This window comes from Zonotrichia albicollis, chromosome 9 (genome assembly GCF_047830755.1).
Source record: "Zonotrichia albicollis isolate bZonAlb1 chromosome 9, bZonAlb1.hap1, whole genome shotgun sequence".
Lineage (NCBI taxonomy): Eukaryota > Metazoa > Chordata > Aves > Passeriformes > Passerellidae > Zonotrichia > Zonotrichia albicollis.
The window spans coordinates 8,525,035-8,543,086 of NC_133827.1; positions in this window are offsets into that span (position 1 = coordinate 8,525,035).

Here is an 18,052-nt window from a genome sequence, read left to right on the forward strand (position 1 = left end):
GACAGTGCAGCTGCAGCTCCTGGAGCCACCTCCTAAACCTGGAACATCCCAATGCCTACAGACTCTGTGAGTACATTCTCTGATTGTCTCTTGTGCAGAGCAGCCAGGGGTGTCAAGGGCTGCCCTGCAGAGCAGGGTCCTGCAGCCCAGGGTGCTGTGGTGGGGCAGGGACTCTGCTGCCTGCCAGGGACAGCTCTCAGCCAGCCCTGGCAGCTGCTCCCAGCACTGGGGGAAAGGATCTGAGTGGGAGGAGACAGCTGGTACGGCTTGGAAAAGTTCTCCCACTGTGGTGAGGATGCTGCATTGTTCAGGACTGCTACCAGTTTGGCATTTAACTGCAGAAAATTTCAAAGTGGATTATACAGGGAGCACAGCAAGGCAAGGACTGCATAAAAGGGAAAATCCTGCTTTTTTAATCTATTGCTCTGGGTTGCCTGGATGGGAAACTGCATATAGATATTCATCTCCCAGTTCAAGTTGAGAATTTAAAAAAAAAAAAATCTCACAGATCTGAATAAACTGGGCAGTTAAAGCAATCAGCAGAGGGCCCCTTAGAAGTAGAATCAGTGTCACTTTTCCAGCCTCCTCTGGGTTGCTCTGATGTTGCCATCAGAGCCTGAAGAGCCAGAGTTACCCCTGGGCAGTGCCAGAGCTGGGAGGTCTCGGCAGGGCAGAGCTGAGCCCCCAGGGCTGGGCTGGGCTCTGGCAGCACTGGCAGGGCCCAGCCCTGGGCACAGGGAAGCAGCTGCTGGCAAGGACAGCTCCAGGCAGCAGAGCCCTGGGCAGGCAGTGGGGGAAAAGTGCCCCCAAGCTGTGCTGGGATATTTCAAGTCCTCTCCAAACCCAACTTCTCCATGGTTACTTTCCTTACAGATCCCCATGCCAAGGCATTGCAAATGCCCAACAGTAGCTCCATCAGGCACTTCCTCCTGCTGGCATTGGCAGACACGCGGCAGCTGCAGCTCCTGCACTTCTGCCTCTTGCTGGGCATCTCCCGGGCTGCCCTCCTGGGCAACGGCCTCATCATCAGCGCCGTAGCCTGCAGCCACCACCTGCACATGCCCATGCTCTTCTTCCTGCTCAACCTGGCCCTCAGCCACCTGGGCTCCATCTGCACCACTGTCCCCAAAGCCATGCACAATTCCCTCTGGGACACCAGCACCATCTCCTACTCAGGATGTGCCACTCAGCTCTTTTTCTTTATGTTCTTCATCTCAGCAGAAATTTCCCTCCTGACCATCATGTGCTACAACCGGTACGTGTCCATCTGCAAACCCCTGCACTATGGGACCCTCCTGGGCAGCAGAGCTTATGCCCACATGGCAGCAGCTGCCTGGGTCAATGCCTTTCTCTGTTCACTGCTGCACACAGCCAATACATTTTCCTGGCCCCTGTGCCATGGCAATTCCCTGGGCTAGTTCTTCTTTAAAATCCCACATATCCTCAAGCTCTCCTGCTCCAAATCTCACTTCAGGGAACTTGGACTCATTGCTGCTAGTACCTGTTTAGGACTTGAGTGTTTTGTGTTCATGGTTTTCTCCTATGTGCAGATCTTCAGGGCTGTGCTGAGGATCCCCTCTGAGCAGGGACGGCACAAAGCCTTTTCCACCTGCCTCCCTCACGTGGTCGTGGTCTCCCTGTTCCTCAGCACTGCCACAATTTCCTACCTGAAGCCCCCCTCCATGTCCTCCCCATCCCTGGATGTGGCCCTGTCAGTTCTGCCCTTGGTGGTGCCTCCAGCCCTGAACCCCCTCATGTACAGCCTGAGGAACCAGGAGCTCAACGCTGCTGTGTGGAGACTGATGATTGGATGGTTTCAGAAACATTAAACTGCTGTCTAATTTCTGCAAATCACTTGTAATAAAACTAGTTTTTGATACGTCTTGTTGGTTCAGTTTTGGAAGTTCTTTTCCACTATTGTAATTTTCTCATATTTGTTGGAGATTTTTTCAGAAATGGCTTAGAAGGCAGCTGTGAGGAGCAAATTCTCACAGCCTGCTTCTGTAAACAGCAGGAGTTCTCAGGTTGTTTTTAATAAGAAGTAAATATCTTGTCCTTGGATAAGGTATGGGAAAGCAAAAGTGACAAACATGAAGGCCTTGAGAACCTTTCATACCAGGGTTCTCAGGCAGTTTTCTCATAACAAGTGAATATTCTATCTTTAGCTGTTTTGGGAAAGTAAAAGTAAGTTTTGAGAACACAAATCTTGGTATTGGAAACAAAAGGAGGGGTTGGTGTGTTATCTCTGACCTATTGTGAGCTCGGGTTTTGCAATATGCATGAACTTAATTAACACAGTTATAAAAAGTGACTGATTGAGTCAATAAACGGAGTCGATGCTCATCAATCGGATGGTCGTCTCTCTTCACTTCAATAATATTGTCTACAAAGAAATGTCATAGTTTTTTCTATTGCTCATTTTGTTTCACTCCATCTTCCCTGTGGCCACAGACTGTGTCAATGAGGGCTGCACAGTTGGTGGGTTTAAAGGAACTAAAGGATCTCCTAGGGAAGTTTTCTGCAGAGATGCCCTTTTGTTCCCTCTCTGGAGCTGCAGCAGCAATGCTTGTGTGCAGAGCTGGGGGCAGATCAGGGCTGGCACAGCAGCTCTGCTCCTGCTGGCCACACCATCCCGGATCCAGGCCAGGAGCCATTGACCTTCTTGGGCACCTGGGCATACTGCTGGCTCATGTCCAGCCTGCTGTCCATCAGTCCCTGCAGATCTCTTTCTGCCTGGATGCTTTCTAGCCACTCTGTCCCCAGCCTGTAGTACTGCAGGGGTTGTTGTGGCCAAAGAGCAGATCCCGGCCCTTGGATTTTTTAATCCTGACCTTGTTGGACTTTGTCCCTGGATCCAGCCTGTCCAGGGCCTTTTGCAGAGCCCTACAGCAGATCAACACTCACATCCAGCTCCGTGTCATCTGCAAAGATATCGTTGGTTCCTCAGTGTCACAATGGCCTCTTGGTTACACCAGGCCCTGCACTGTCACACTGGTCTCCTTGGTTCCATGGGGCCACAAAATGTGACAATGGAATCCTTGGTTCCATGGGGCTTCATGGTGTCGCAATGTTCTTGATGGTGCTGCACTTTCACAGGGGCCCCTTGGTTCCATGGGGCCCCAGAGTGTCACAATGGCCCCATGGTTACATGAGGTCCCACACCGTCACCATGGTCTCTGTGGTTCCACAAGTCCCCTCAGTGTCACAATGGACTACTTGTTTCCATGAGGCCACACAGTTTCACAATGTTCTTCAAGATCCCTTGAGGCCCCATGGTGTCACAGGGGTCCCTTGGTTACACAGAATCCTGCAGTGTCACAATGTCCCCTTGGTTCCATGAGGCCCTGCAGTGTCAGAACGGCCCCTTGGTTCCACCGGGCCCTGGAGTCTCCCAATGGTCTCCATGGTTTTGCAGTGCCAAAATGTTGAAACCCCTTGGTTACACAAGGCCCTGCAGTGTCACAATGGCCTCTGTGGTTCCACGACGACCCAGAGTGTCATGGGGCACTCCCTGGTTCCATTTGGCCCCACAGCAGCACAATGTATCCCTGATTCTATGGGGCTGCACAGTGGCACCGCGGTCCTCTTAGTTCCGCAAGACCCTGCAGTGTCACAATAGCCCCAGAGTGTCCCAGTCATCACAGAATGACAGAATCAAATAGGCTGGAAAAGACCCTTGGGATCATCAAGTCCAACCGATGCCCTAATACTGCCTTGACACCCAGACCATGCCACTAAGTGCCAATGGAGAGGGACAGTGATTCTGACACCTCCCCCCTGGCCAGCCCATTCCAGTTCTCACTCACCATTTCTGTGAAGAACTTCTTCCTACTGTCAAGCCTGAACCCCCCAGGTACAGCTTAAGGCTGTGTCTTGTTGTCCTGTCCTCCAGCAGATCCACACTCACACCCAGCATGCTGCCATCTGCAATTTGTGAATGGTGGACTTGATCCCCTCAGCCAGATCATCAGTGAAGATATTAGCACAGATCCCTGGGGGACACCACCAGTGCCTGGAAACCAGCTGGGAGCAGAACCATCCCCACCACTCTCTGGGCCCAGCCTCCAGCCAGCTCTTAAATGTCCCAGCAAGGAGGGAACCTGCCCAAGCCGTAGGCTGCAGCTTTTCCAGGGAATGCTATCAGAGACAGAGTCAAAGGCTTTGCTGGAGTCCACGCACACAACATCCACAGCCTTTCCTGCATCCACAGGTGGGTCACCTGGTCATAAAAGGGGACCAGGTTGGTCAGGCAGGACCTGTCACCCCTAAATCCATGCTGGCTGGCTCTGATCCCTCAGCCATCCTGTGGGTGCCCTGTGATGGCACTCAAGGTGATCTGTTACATAACCGTGCCAGGCACCCAGGTCAGGCTGACAGGCCTGGAGTTCCCCAGCTCCTCCTTCCAGCCCTTCTTGGGGATGGGCTCACACTGGCACCTCCAGTCCTCTGGGACCTCCCCACTGAGCCAGGACTGATGGTAAATGATGGAGAGCAGCTTGGGGGGCTCATCCACCAGCTCCCTCATCCCCCTAGGATGGATCCCATCTGATCCCATACACCTGTGAGCATCTGAGTGGCTCAGCAGGTCACCAGCTTCTTCCTCCTGGATTCCAGGGGGCTGTTCTGCTCCCTGTGCCCATCTACCAGCTCAGGAGAACCCTTGTCCTCAAGGAAAAATTGTCCTAATATTGAAAAGTTAGGCAAATAAGGTGTTAAGTAGTTCAGCCCTTTCCTTATCTATAGTTTCTATATTCTCCAGTGCATCCAATAAAGAGTAGAGGTTCTCCTTATCCCATTGTTTGCTATTAATTTTTTTATAGAAATATTTTCTCTTATTTTTCACAGAAGTGTCCTGGTTAATCTCTAATACAGCTTTCACATCTCAGCTTTTCTTTCTGCATGACCTAACAACATCCTAAACACTTCCTAAGTTGCCTGACCTTCTGTCTAAAGGTGATGCTCCATCTTTTTTCCCTTGACTTCCCACAAAAGCTCCATGGGCAGCCAGGCGAGTCATTTTCCTCACCAGCTTATCTTTTGCCACACTGGTACAGGCTGCTCCTTCCCCCTTAAGATTACTTTCTTGAAATGTGTCCATCCTTCCTGGACCCCTTTGTTTTTAAGGGCTATTTCCCCTAAAAACATCAGTACCTGATTCAGTACTCCCCAAATCAGCATCCTAAACAGGCCAAAGTATGCCCTTCCTAATTCCAGTGTAGCAGTTTTGTTGCTGCCCCGCCTTCTTTCCCAGAACATTGAAAACTTGATCATTTCATGGTCACTGTGCCCCAGGCAGCCTCCGAGCCCCACATCTGCCACCAGCCCTTCTCTGTTTGTGAACAGCAGGAGACTGAGCTTTCCTTGGCAGTGGGAGTGTTGCCAAAAATTCAGTAAAAGAGAGAACTCCTTAACACCAGTGTAGCATTAAGAAGCAGCATTCTTTATTCTGCTGGATGCACGGGGGATAGCTCCTCCCAAAGCTCTGCATGCTGAGTACAGGAAAGTTTCTGTTTATTTTCTGTATTTTGCTCACATATTCATTGATTGTCTTGGACTAAAAGTACATATGATAATCATTTCCTCAAAATCATTACCACATTTCCTCTCCCCATTGCCCATGTGTTCTTCTGTCCTGAGGTCTCTCTGGTGGTCCCTGGTAGTCGTGAACCCCAGTGTTCCAGTGGGCCTGGCTGAACTGCCAGGACACTGAGGCTGCTGAAGTACCACTTCCCCTTCTCACACAATGGGCATTGTGTGGTTTCCATAGGCCTGGGGTTTTGGAGAACAAGCTCCAGGTGTGAGTTCACCTGGTGGAGACAATTTCTCATCTGGTAACATGAGGTCACAGAGTGGGCTATGAAATCACAGAGTGGGTTAGGTGAGGTCATTGAAAAGGGATGACATCACAGACAGCCTATGTGAACATCACAGAGCCAGCTGTGACATCACTAGGCAGAGCTCTGACATCACAGGGCATACTATGACATCAGGGACCAGCTGTGTAACATTAGCGAATGGGCTGTGACCTCACGGAGTAGGCAGTGACATCCCAGAGGGGCTGTGTGACATCCCAGCAGGGCTGTCTCAGGTCACTGGGTTGGTCACTCTGCCCCAGCTCCCCCTCACAGTTTCTCCCAACAAGTCCAAAGCTGTTCATGCCCAGCAGGGTCCCTGTCCCCCGGGATCCCCCCGGCCCACCTGGAGCCACAGCCTCCACCAAAGGATGTTCCACAGGATCCACCCCAGAGCCTGACATGGGGACAAGGGGCCAGGGCTGTGTGGCCAGGACATCAAGGACGGGGATTATCCAGGTCACTAAGGCCTGGTTTGCGTTCCAGGGCAGGAAAGATGTCTGGCAGCTGGAGCAGGGTCTGGGAAGGGCCTCCAAGGTGGGGCTGGAGCCCTTGGGCTGTGAGCAGAGGCTGAGGGAGCTGGGCTGGTCCAGCCTGGAGCAGGGAAGGCTGAGGGGCTCCTCACCCCAGCCTGGCAGTGCCAGCCAGGAGGGGATGGAGAACACAGAGCCAGGCTCTTCACAGGGGACTGGGAGGAGACAAAAGCCAATGGGTGGAAGGGGAATAAGGGGAGATCAGCCAGGACACGAGGAGAGGAAATGAGTCAGGCTGTTTTCAGCATTTCCTCAACACCAAAAGCAGCCTGACCTCCCTTCTCCATCCCCCACTGACAGATTTGCAAATCAGGAATCGTTTGAGTGGTTTTGCATCCACTCCTGGACGAGCATCCTGATACAATAACTTAATTGTGTTTACATCCATCACAGAACCATGTTTGTCTAAATAATTCTAGTACAGAAATCACTTGTGGATGGTGGACTCATCAGATACTGCTGGGACGTTGCACATAGCTCAGGGAAGAGCATGATTGTTATTAAATTGTTTCCTGTTCCACTCTGGTCTGTTGGCCATGAAGAGAAACTTTCTGTGCCTCTGAGTGTCACCAGTTCCTGCCCCCCAAAGGACACAAATGTGATCAGTTGTGGTTCCCACTCCAGTGGTGGCACTTGCACCTACCTCTGTAGCCAGAGCAGAGCTCCCTTGTCCCAGAAAGTCCCTGGCAATGCAGGGATGATGGAAACAGGAATGGCTGTGGGGATCAGAGGCAGGGCAGAGCAAGGGAGAAGAGTGACTTTTGCATTTGATGGAGCTGTGCCTTCCCTTGCCTTTGTTGGCTGACAAGAAATGAACATCCCTCTGTGTCTCGGGCAGCTCCTTCTCCAAGGAAAGCAGGTGGGAGTTGGAGCCAAGGAGCTGAAAGCTGCAGGTGCAGCCTGGGCTGGAGGGAGCTCAGATTTGCACAAGGCTGCTCTGAGTGGCAGGGCTTGGATGGGGGAAATGGTGGGGTGGGGGTAGGGACAGAGTCTGATTGATTGTCAGCCATGAAGGGTCTTGATTTGCATATGCATTCAAACAGCATGAGGACGTTCTTCAATCCAGTGTCAATTGGAAAATGCAGATATGAATTTATTAGAATAAAAAACCTTAACAGGACCTGAAAAATTCTTTTCTGTCTTTTTAAATAAAATATATTCACTTTGAATACACTACTGAAATCCATTTTACTAACCACACAAGATTTGAAAACTTAAATCAAATTATTCCCAGAGGCTTGGCTCGTTAAGATGTTCTGGATGTTAATGAGCTCTGGGACACTGAATTCCTGCGCTGAAGAGCTGAAGGCTGAACAAGCCTCTGGAGCAGGAAAATTCAGCAGCAGCCTCTAAGTTGCTGAGGATGTCAGCAGCCCCCACTGAGGCCATCCCTGCCCAGAGACTGTGGGGGAATGGGCAGACAAGGAGAGCGTCCCTGGGGCTGGGGCAGCACAACTCAGAGGCACCAGGGGCTCCAGCTGGGCAATGGAGTGTGGAACGGGGCTGGGAAAGCCCTGCCTGGGCTGGGCCAAGCAGGACACACAAGCCCTGACTCCTATCCAGTAAAAAAACTCCCTCAATGAGACATTTAAAAGGAATTACAATTGTTTGTGTACTCTGAGTTGGACTCCCTGGAGAAATACTGACAAGAGATTCTCAGGAGCTCAAAAGAACCAAACAGCCTTTACTGAAAATTTTAAAAACTCAGAGAAATTTTTGCAAAATATTTATTATTACATTGTAGTAGTTTTGTTTTGTTAATTTAGGATTTTTCTAATTTTAGGATTTCTTAATTAATGGATTGATGAATGTGGTCGGTTTTATTGTTAGTTAATTATTTATGTATTTATTTTGTTGTGAGATAGTATTGCGAGAAAGTTAAAGTAGACTTAAAATTTTAGAGTGTAAAGAAAAAATTATTTAAAATAAATAAAAGAAAAAAAAAGTAAGAATTAAAATAAACTCTTTAGAACACTTTTATTTCCTCTACAACTTTTTTTTTACTGATAATGTAAGGAAAGTAAGCTTAAAATCTGTAGTTAGTTTACTATTTCTAGAATAGTCTTTTTTTAGTCACCTTAGGGAGAGTAGCTCTTGTTGTTAAGGTTATGGAGATTTTTTACAAGAGGAAAGAATAGTTGTTTTGTGGCTCATATTTTGTCATGGATAACAGTTGTCTGAGGAACTTTGTTGTTGCGAAGTTGTTTTTATTGCTACAAGCTTTTTTACAGCTTGTTTATGGGCCATGTCGACTTATGGGGTATTGTTTTAAAGATGAGTGATTTAAAGATAAAGGTTTTAATTATTTAATTTTAGAATTATTTTTATCTCTGGGGATAAAGATATCTTAGGGGTACTGGATTATTTTTCTGTTGCTGTTTAAAATTTGATGAAATTACAGTTATTTTAACATTTCTTTATTTTAATATGGAGGTTTTTTTAATATTAATTTGATTATTTTTAAAATTTTTTATAGTTTTAAGTGTTTTAAAGCAAAAGAGTGTTTTCTTTTTAGTTTATAAGAGGATTTTAGTTTTAAGATTAAGGTATTTATTCTTTTTTTGGGGGATTTAATTTCTTCTTTACTGATTTTGATGGTTTTATATTGTTGTTTTATATGCTTGCATTTTTGTTTCTTTTACTTGAGAGAGGATTGAAGTACCGAAAGGATTAACATCTGACCTGCTGGTAACTTGCACTAGAAGTTGTGGCTGGGTTGTTTTAGGACTGGTTTTATGGTTAGTTTTTGGCTTTTTTGGTGTTTAAATATTTAGCTGTAGGATTATTTTGTATGGGTTGTAGGTTTTTAGTTTGAGTTGTGTTGGGGAGAGGGGACTTGATGGAAAGATTTGAATAGCTGTGGCTGGCTTTGTTCTGGTTGGGCTTTTGTAGTCTCTTTTGTTTTCCTGTTTGGTAGTTGTTGGGGTTTGGTTTGGTTAGAATGGGGCCAACGGGAGTGCGGGGGGTGGTCTGAGGAGGGGGGAAGGGGCTCAGCCCACGGCAGGGTTGCTTGGTTTGGTTTGGTTTGGTTTGGTTTGGTTTGGTTTGGTTGAGATGGGGGCCAGGGCTAGGGCCTGCTACTTCTTTGTTGATTGGAAAAGAAAGAGGAGGTTCCTGGGTTTTTTCATCTTTAACATTTGTGTTTCACAGAGGCGTGTTCAATATCTTAGTGGTTCAACAGATTGTGAGTTACAGAAAAAGTTTTGTAATACTTTTTAAAATTCTTCTCATGTCAAACTACAACAGACATTTAATCAACAAAAAACACTTCTCAAAGCATTGACTTGGCCCATTCAACTTCACAAACTCTAAGCCTGTTCAATTTAATGTTAATCAAAATTGGCAGGAGCACAGAAACAGAAGAAGATGCAGAAAGAGAGAAAAACATAAAAGATTTAGAGAAGCACACACATAGCTACCAACTCCTGGACTGCACTGTTCAGATGGAAATTCCAAGAGGAGGTGGGGTCAAAATGTGTGCTTGCCTTCTGGTCAGCCTTTAAGACCCCTTGGTCTTGGTGGACCCTTCCCCCAGGTGGGACTAGGGCTCATTTGGTCCCTCAGGAGCTGGGCTGGAGGCTTCTGTGGAGCATTGCCTGTGCTGTGCCAGGGACTGGCCGACAGTGCTAGGCTGGGATAGAGGCTCTGGAGGATTGGGGTTCCAGGGCAGGTCAGGGCTGGGGTTATAGGGCAGGGTAAGGCTGGACCTGCCCCTTCCTTCCCCTCACATGAAATGTTTTTGGCCAACAATCTCCTCCAGTCTTTCACAATAGGTAACGTTGGATGTGAAATCCCAATTCTGGCCATGGGCACCTGGGCAAGAAGGACAGTTCTATTCCATAGCACAGAACCCCAGTGTTTGGAAGGCAGGTGAGAGCCTCACTAGCCAAAGGCCAGCCAGACTTGTCAGTAAAGGCAGATTTTGTCTGGGACCAATCTTTGGAGATAGGGAATTTTGGAGGTGGAGCCCAATCTCAGCCATGGGAACCTGGAGAAGCAGGACAGTTCTTTCCCATAGGAAGGAAAGCACACAGTCTTCCCCAGTTTTTTGGGGAGAGATGAAAGGTGACCCTTGTGAACCTATTGGCAGACAGACTTGGCCTGGCAATATTGCTATGGGAACAATCCCTGGATATAAGGAAATTTGGTGGTGAAATCCCAGTTCTGGCCATGGGTACCGGGAGAAGGAGAGCTCTTTTCTATAGGAAGGAAAGTACAGAGCCCCAGTGTTTCAGCAGCAGATGAGAAGAGACCCTCAACCTGCCAAGGTCAGTTGGACCAGTCAGGTGGCCCCTGGGAGCCAAAATGGCCAAATCTGTTCCATGTTCCATTGGTTTTGTGGTGCCCCACAGTGTCACAATGGTGTCTTGGATCCATGACACGCCACAGTGCTACAATGGTCACTTGTTTCCATGGGGTCCAACAATGTCACAGGGTCCCCTAGGTTCCAGAAGGCCCTGCAGTGTCACAATGGTCCTAACGATTCCATGAGGCCTTGCAGTGTCACAATGGTCTCTGTGGTTCCCTAGGCCCCACAATGTCCCCTGACTCCTCTATTCCATGAGCCCTGCAATGTCACAATGGACCTGTGGACCCTGGGGGTTTGCGGTGACCCAGTGGTCTCCTTTGGCTCCACAGTGTCACAATGGACCACTGATGACATCAGGCCCTGCTATGTCACAATGGGCCTTTGGTTCCATGCAGCCCTGCAGTGTCACAAAGGTCTCTTGGTTTCACCAGGCCCCAGAGTATCACAATGATCCCTTTGGTTCTGTGCAGTGGTCACAATGGTCTCATTGGTTCCATGAGGTCTCACAGTATAACAATGCTTTGCTTATTCCATGGGGATTCATAGTGTCACAATGGTCTCCATGATCCCATGAGTCTCCTCAGTGTATCAATGGTCTCCTTGGTGCCATGGTGCCCCACAGTGTCACAATGGCCCCTTGGGTCCATGAGGCTGTAAAGTCACTTAATGGTGTCTCCATTGTTCCATGAGGCCTTGCAATGTCACAAGTGACCTTTGGCTCCATGGAGTCTTCCAGCGTCACATTGGCCTCTTGGTTCCATCACACCCCAAAGTGTCATAATTGCCTCCACAGTGCCATGAGGCCTTGTGGTGTCACAAATGAACCCTTGGTTTCCTGGGGCCTCACAGTGACACAATGATCCCTACATACCATAGAGCCACACAGTGTCAACACAGCCCCCTTTGTTCCATGAAGACCAGCAATGTCACAATGGTCACCATGATTCCATGAGGCCCCAGAATGCCGCAAAGGTCCCTTGGTCTCACAGGACCCCACAGTGTCACAGTGGTCCCTTGGTTCCATGAGCCCTGTGCTGATGCATTCCCCCCTCTCCTTCTCAGGCCGCCCTGCCAGCTGAGAAATGTTCCTTGGGCCTCAGCCTTGGCCAATAGCCCCTGGGCTCAGCTCCTCTGCAGTTCATCACAAACACTGTCTGCTCCAGGCACTGCAGCTGCCCAACCAACTCCTGGTTCCTTTAGGAGCAGCCCTGGGAACTGTTTTTGTTCTCTCAGTGGCACAACATCTCTGTTCTCACCCTGCCAAAGAAAGCTGTTGATGCCAAGTGCAGCCAGGATGACCCATTGTTGGGACTGAATTCCCTCTCTTGGGGCCCTACAAACACTGTCAGGAGCAGAGTGACTCTTGCCAAGGAACTTTGTGGTGCTGTCACTTAATATTAAATCTGGTTTTTGCTGATCCCTTGCTGGGGATTTTTTCAGCACTCTCAAGGCCTCATTCGTAACAGGGTGAAGGAGCCCTGGCCCAGGATCTGGCCCTGGGGGACACGGGGATGCTGCTAGGGGGTCCCTGTCCCCCTGTGCCACCCCCAGGGTCCCGGCCCCCCATCCCCGTGACAGGCTCTGGGGTCGATCCTGTGGAACATCCTCTGGGGGAGGCTGCGGGGCCGGGGGTGTGGGGACCCAGGGGGGACAGGGGACCCCGCTGTGCATGAGCAGGGTTGCGCTGCTCTGGGGGGAACTGTGAGGGGGTCCGGGGCAGAGTGACCTCCCCAGTGACCTCACACAGCTCCTGTGATGCCACAAACCCTTCCTGTGATGTCACACAGCCCCCTATGACATCACAGAGCATTCCTGTGATGTCACCATGAGATATAATACAGACACTCTGTGATGTCACAGATGACGCTGATGTCACAAAATCACCATGTGATGTCACTGTCTGTTCTGTGATGTCACTATATGTTCTTTGATGTCAAAGCCTGTGCTATGATGATTCACGGCCACCCACTGATGTCACAACCCACAGTGATGTCAAAGAGCCACCCTCTATGATGGCAGAATCCACTCTATGACTTCATACACTACTCTATGACATCACAGCTCATTCTGTGATGTCACAATCCCTGAATGATGTCATAAAACACTCTATGTAATGTCACATTGACACTCTGTAATGTCACAGCATACACTTTGACCTCACAGCTGGCTCTAGGATGTCAAACAACCATGCCATGCAGTCACAGCCTACTCTGTGTTGTCACAGGATCCTCTTTATGATGCTGTAGCTTCTCAGTGACCTCACACAAAAAACTCTGATGTCATAGCCCAATCTGTGACCTCACACAGCCCAATCTGTGCTGTCACACAGCCCCTTGCTGACATCACATCTGCTCTGCACCTCTATCACACAGCCACACAGGTGCCCTCTCAGGCTTTGGTGCTCTTTTCATCAGACTCAATCCTCCAGTGAGGGCTCAAAAATTTCTCAGGAACTGGAAGTTACATTGAAACACTGAAATTTTTTGTACTTTAAATAGATCCCTGTGAGGCACAAGACTGACAAAGCGTCCCCAGGTTGCAGGTAGAGCAGAACACTGGAGGCAGTGATGGCAGCTGGGGACAAGCAAGGGAAAGGTGTCTCTGATGCTGAGCACACCTGGATGTGTGTCAGGAATGCAAAGGGCCAAGGCCTGAGCCCCAGCCCCTGGCCAGGCAGATCCTGTCCCTCCCTCCTTGCTCAGGGCTCTTCCCAGGATGGGCACTGGCATGTGGGTATGGGCAATGGCAAGGGCAGGAGCATGGGGCGGCCCCTGCCAGGCTGCTGAGCAGGGACAAGGAGGCAGTGAGGCCCCAGCCCTGCAAGGGTCACTTGTCCCTTCATGGCCTCAGCCCCAGGGCCAGCAGCCATGGCCGAAGTGCTGCCCAAGTTGACTTTGTCGGGGCTGTCTTGCAGCTGCTGCCCATCCCTGTGCGACCCAGCCTGTCCTACGGTGTCCCTGCCCTTCGCCTCTTTTCCTGCAGGCTGTCGGCATTCCCCGGCTGCCCCAGCTGGCTGGGCCCTTCCTTTGCTGACAGCTCTGCCTCCTGCCTGCCCACACAAACCCTTAGCCTTGATACCAAAAGCTTAATTCAAAAGAGTAATTCAATTTTTACTGTGCCTATGAACTTTAAGCACAGGACTAAGGCATGCAGGGGCTGCCTTCCCAGCACGGACAGTTGGAAGGCAAGAAGAAGGCTTTTGGCTCAAGAATGCACTGATAGAAAAAAGAACTGAAACTGGGAACTTGAGGTGGATTTTATGGTAGTGGATAAATTGTAATACACATTTAGTGACACTGCTAGAATTACATGTCCACATAAGGTTAGGAGTTATCCCTCTCTAGACCTCAGGGCTGAATAAATGATACCCACTTAAAGAGTAAATTAGTGTTCAGGAGACTTTTTCTGATATTTTGGAGATTTGGTGATGGCGAGGCCTCACAGAACCAAGGAGTCAGCTGTGACACTGTCCTGGTTTAGGACAAATTAGGGGGAAATCTCCAAAAGGGAGCCCCCCCCCCAAAACAGAACAAACCTCCAACCATCCCTCCCCCAACACCGGGTTCGGGAAGGAATTCCTCGGAGGAGCAAAGTGGAAAACAAAACCTATTTATTTACAAGTAACAAAAAGAACACTCCCCAACACAAGAAAAGAACAGGGACCAGACTGTGTTGTGAGGGCGCCGAGCTTCTGTCGCAGGCTTCGGGTGTCCTGGAGCTCTCAGGCCAGATCCGGAGCCGGTCCAGTATCTTCAGGGGAGGGTAAGAAAAAGAGAACAAAAGAAAAGGGAAAAAAGGAAAAAAAAAAAAAAAAAAAAAAAAAAAAAAAAAAAAAAAGCAGAAAGCAAGCAAGCAAGCAAGCAAGCAAGCAAGCGGCTAGCCAAGCCAAGCAGCGAAAGCCCAAAGCAAAAGTGCCTGGGCACACCCCCCCACTTCTTCCCCATCCGGCCACAGCAAGACGGCCGGGGCGGGGGGGGGAAGGCACAGCTGCCAGACACAACACACGATATTGGGATAAAGGCTGAAGGCTGTCACCCCACAACACTCCACCCCTTATCCCATATCGTGAACATACAATAAAAACTTTCATTTCACTTACTCACACCTTTGACACTTACGCATTTCTCTCATCTTACTTGCTCAGACCTTTGACACTTACAGTTTCCTTCTGTCTCACATTCAACAAACAATGACATTCATATATGAGTCTCATCCCACAATCAGGTCTCCCTGAGGTACACACCGTGTTGTTCCATCTTTCTGCATTATCCACCATGTATTACCTGGTCCTTGAGCAAAGACAATCCCACGGATGGGTTTGTCTGTACTCGAGGCAGGGTTGATCCATACTGTCTTTCCCAACAAACCTCTGACATGGGCCACTGGGGCTTTATCCCCATCTACTATATTAAGGAGCTCAGACTGAGCAGGACCCGCTCGGTTGGTGGAACCTCGAGTGTTAACTAACCAGGTAGCCTTTGCCAGATGTTGCTCCCAGTTTCTTAAAGACCCCCCACCCAATGCTTTTAAGGTGGTTTTTAACAATCCATTGTACCTTTCCACCTTCCCTGCAGCTGGTGCATGATAGGGGATATGGTATACCCACTCGATGCCATGTTCCCTAGCCCAAGTATTAATAAGATTGTTTTTAAAATGAGTTCCATTATCCGACTCAATTCTCTCGGGAGTACCGTGCCTCCAAAGGACCTGCTTCTCAAGGCCCAAGATAGTGTTACGGGCTGTAGCATGGGACACAGGATAGGTTTCCAACCATCCTGTGGTGGCTTCTACCATGGTTAGTACATAGCGCTTGCCCTGGCGGGTTTGAGGCAGTGTGATGTAATCAATCTGCCAGGCCTCCCCGTATTTGTACTTAGACCACCGCCCCCCATACCAGAGGGGCTTCAGTCGCTTGGCCTGCTTAATGGCAGCGCACGTCTCACAGTCACGAATAACCTGAGAGATACTGTCCATGGTTAGATCCACCCCTCGGTCTCGTGCCCACTTATAGGTGGCATCTCTACCCTGGTGGCCTGAGGCATCGTGGGCCCATCGTGCTAAGAATAACTCTCCCTTATGCTCCCAGTCGAGATCTATCTTCAACTCCCCTATCTTTGCAGCCTGATGTACTTGCTGGTTGTTTTGCTGCTCTTCATTAGCTCTGCTTCTGGGGACATGGGCATCTACATGGCGAACCTTCACAGGTAACTTCTCTAACCGGGTAGCGATATCCTTCCACTCTTCCACAGCCCAAATTGGTTTTCCTCTGCGCTGCCAGCTGGCCTCCTTCCATCTCTTCAGCCATCCCCATAGAGCGTTGGCTGCCATCCAAGAATCGATATACAAATAGAGCCTTGGCCACTTCTCTCTCTCTGCAATACCTAGGGCCAGTCGAATAGCTTTGATTTCAGCAAATTGACTGGATTCACCCTCTCCTTCAGTAGCCTCTGCAACCCGTCGAGTGGGACTCCATACAGCTGCTTTCCACCTCCGTTTCATCCCTATGACACGACAAGAACCATCAGTGAATAGGGCGTAACGTGTTTCTTCTACTGGCAACTGATTGTATGGCGGAGCTTCCTCAACTTGGGTCACTGGCTCTGGCTCCTCATCTGCGACACTAAAGCTTTCACCTTCGGGCCAATTTGTAATTATTTCTAGAATCCCAGGGCGATTTAACTTCCCAATTCGAGCGCGCTGCGTAATGAGGGCAATCCACTTACTCCAAGTAGCACTGGTGGCATGGTGGGTAGAGGGAACCTTTCCTCTGAACATCCATCCCAGCACCGGTAGTCGGGGTGCGAGAAGGAGTTGTGCCTCTGTACCAATCACCTCTGAGGCGGCTTGGACTCCTTCATAGGCGGCCAAGATTTCCTTTTCTGTTGGAGTATAGTTATCTTCAGACCCCCTGTATCTCCTACTCCAAAATCCCAATGGTCGGCCTCCGGTCTCGCCAGGTAGCTTTTGCCAAAGGCTCCAGGACAGACCATGGCTCCCGGCTGCAGAGTAGAGCACGTTCTTCACATCTGGTCCTGTCCTGACTGGACCAAGGGCTACAGCATGAGCGATCTCCTGCTTGATCTGGACGAAAGCTTGCTGCTGCTCAGGGCCCCAATGGAAGTCGTTCTTCTTGCGGGTAACCAAATAAAGGGGTCTCACAATCTGACTATACTCAGGGATGTGCATCCTCCAGAAACCTATAGCACCTAAGAAAGCTTGTGTCTCCTTCTTATCAGTTGGTGGGGACATAGCAGTGATTTTGTTAATAACATCCGCAGGAATCTGACGCCGTCCATCTTGCCACTTCACCCCCAAGAACTGAATTTCTCGGGCAGGTCCCTTGACTTTGCTCTTCTTAATGGCAAATCCGGCGTCCAGGAGAATATGAATTATCTTCTCTCCTTTTTCGAACACTTCTATTGCCGTGTTCCCCCAAACAATGATATCATCAATATATTGTAAATGTTCTGGAGCCTCACCCTCTTCTAGTGAGGCCTGGATCAGTCCATGACAGATGGTAGGACTGTGTTTCCACCCCTGAGGCAATCGGTTCCAGGTATACTGCACTCCCCTCCATGTAAAAGCAAACTGAGGCCTGCATTCTGCTGCCAGAGGGATGGAGAAAAACGCGTTAGCTATATCAATGGTCGCGTACCACTTTGCTGCCTTGGACTCCAGCTCGTACTGCAGTTCCAGTATGTCCGGTACAGCCGCACTCAGTGGTGGAGTCACTTCATTCAAGGCACGATAGTCTACAGTCAATCTCCATTCTCCGTCAGATTTTCGCACGGGCCAGATAGGGCTGTTAAAGGGTGAGTGGGTTTTACTGACGACCCCTTGGCTCTCCAGCTCTCGAATCATCTTGTGGATGGGGATCACGGCATCTCGATTCGTCCGGTACTGCCTGCGGTGCACTGTTGAGGTGGCAATTGGCACTCGCTGCTCCTCTACCTTCAAGAGTCCTACTGCAGATGGGTTCTCTGATAGTCCAGACAAGGTATTCAATTGTTTAATACCCTCTATCTCCACTGCAGCTATTCCAAAAGCCCACCTGAATCCCTTACGATCTTTGTAGTAGCCATTCCGGAGGAAGTCTATGCCCAAAATACACGGAGCCTCTGGACCAGTCACAATCGGATGTTCCTGCCACTCCTTCCCAGTCAAGCTCACCTCAGCTTCCAACAAAGTCAACTGTTGTGATCTCCCCGTCACTCCAGCAATGGAAACAGGTTCTGTCCCCACGTGTTCCGATGGCATTAAGGTACATTGTGATCCAGTATCAACCAATGCTTCATAGTCTTGTGGCTCTGATGTGCCAGGCCATCTGATCCACACCTTCCAAAAAACCCGGTTCTCCC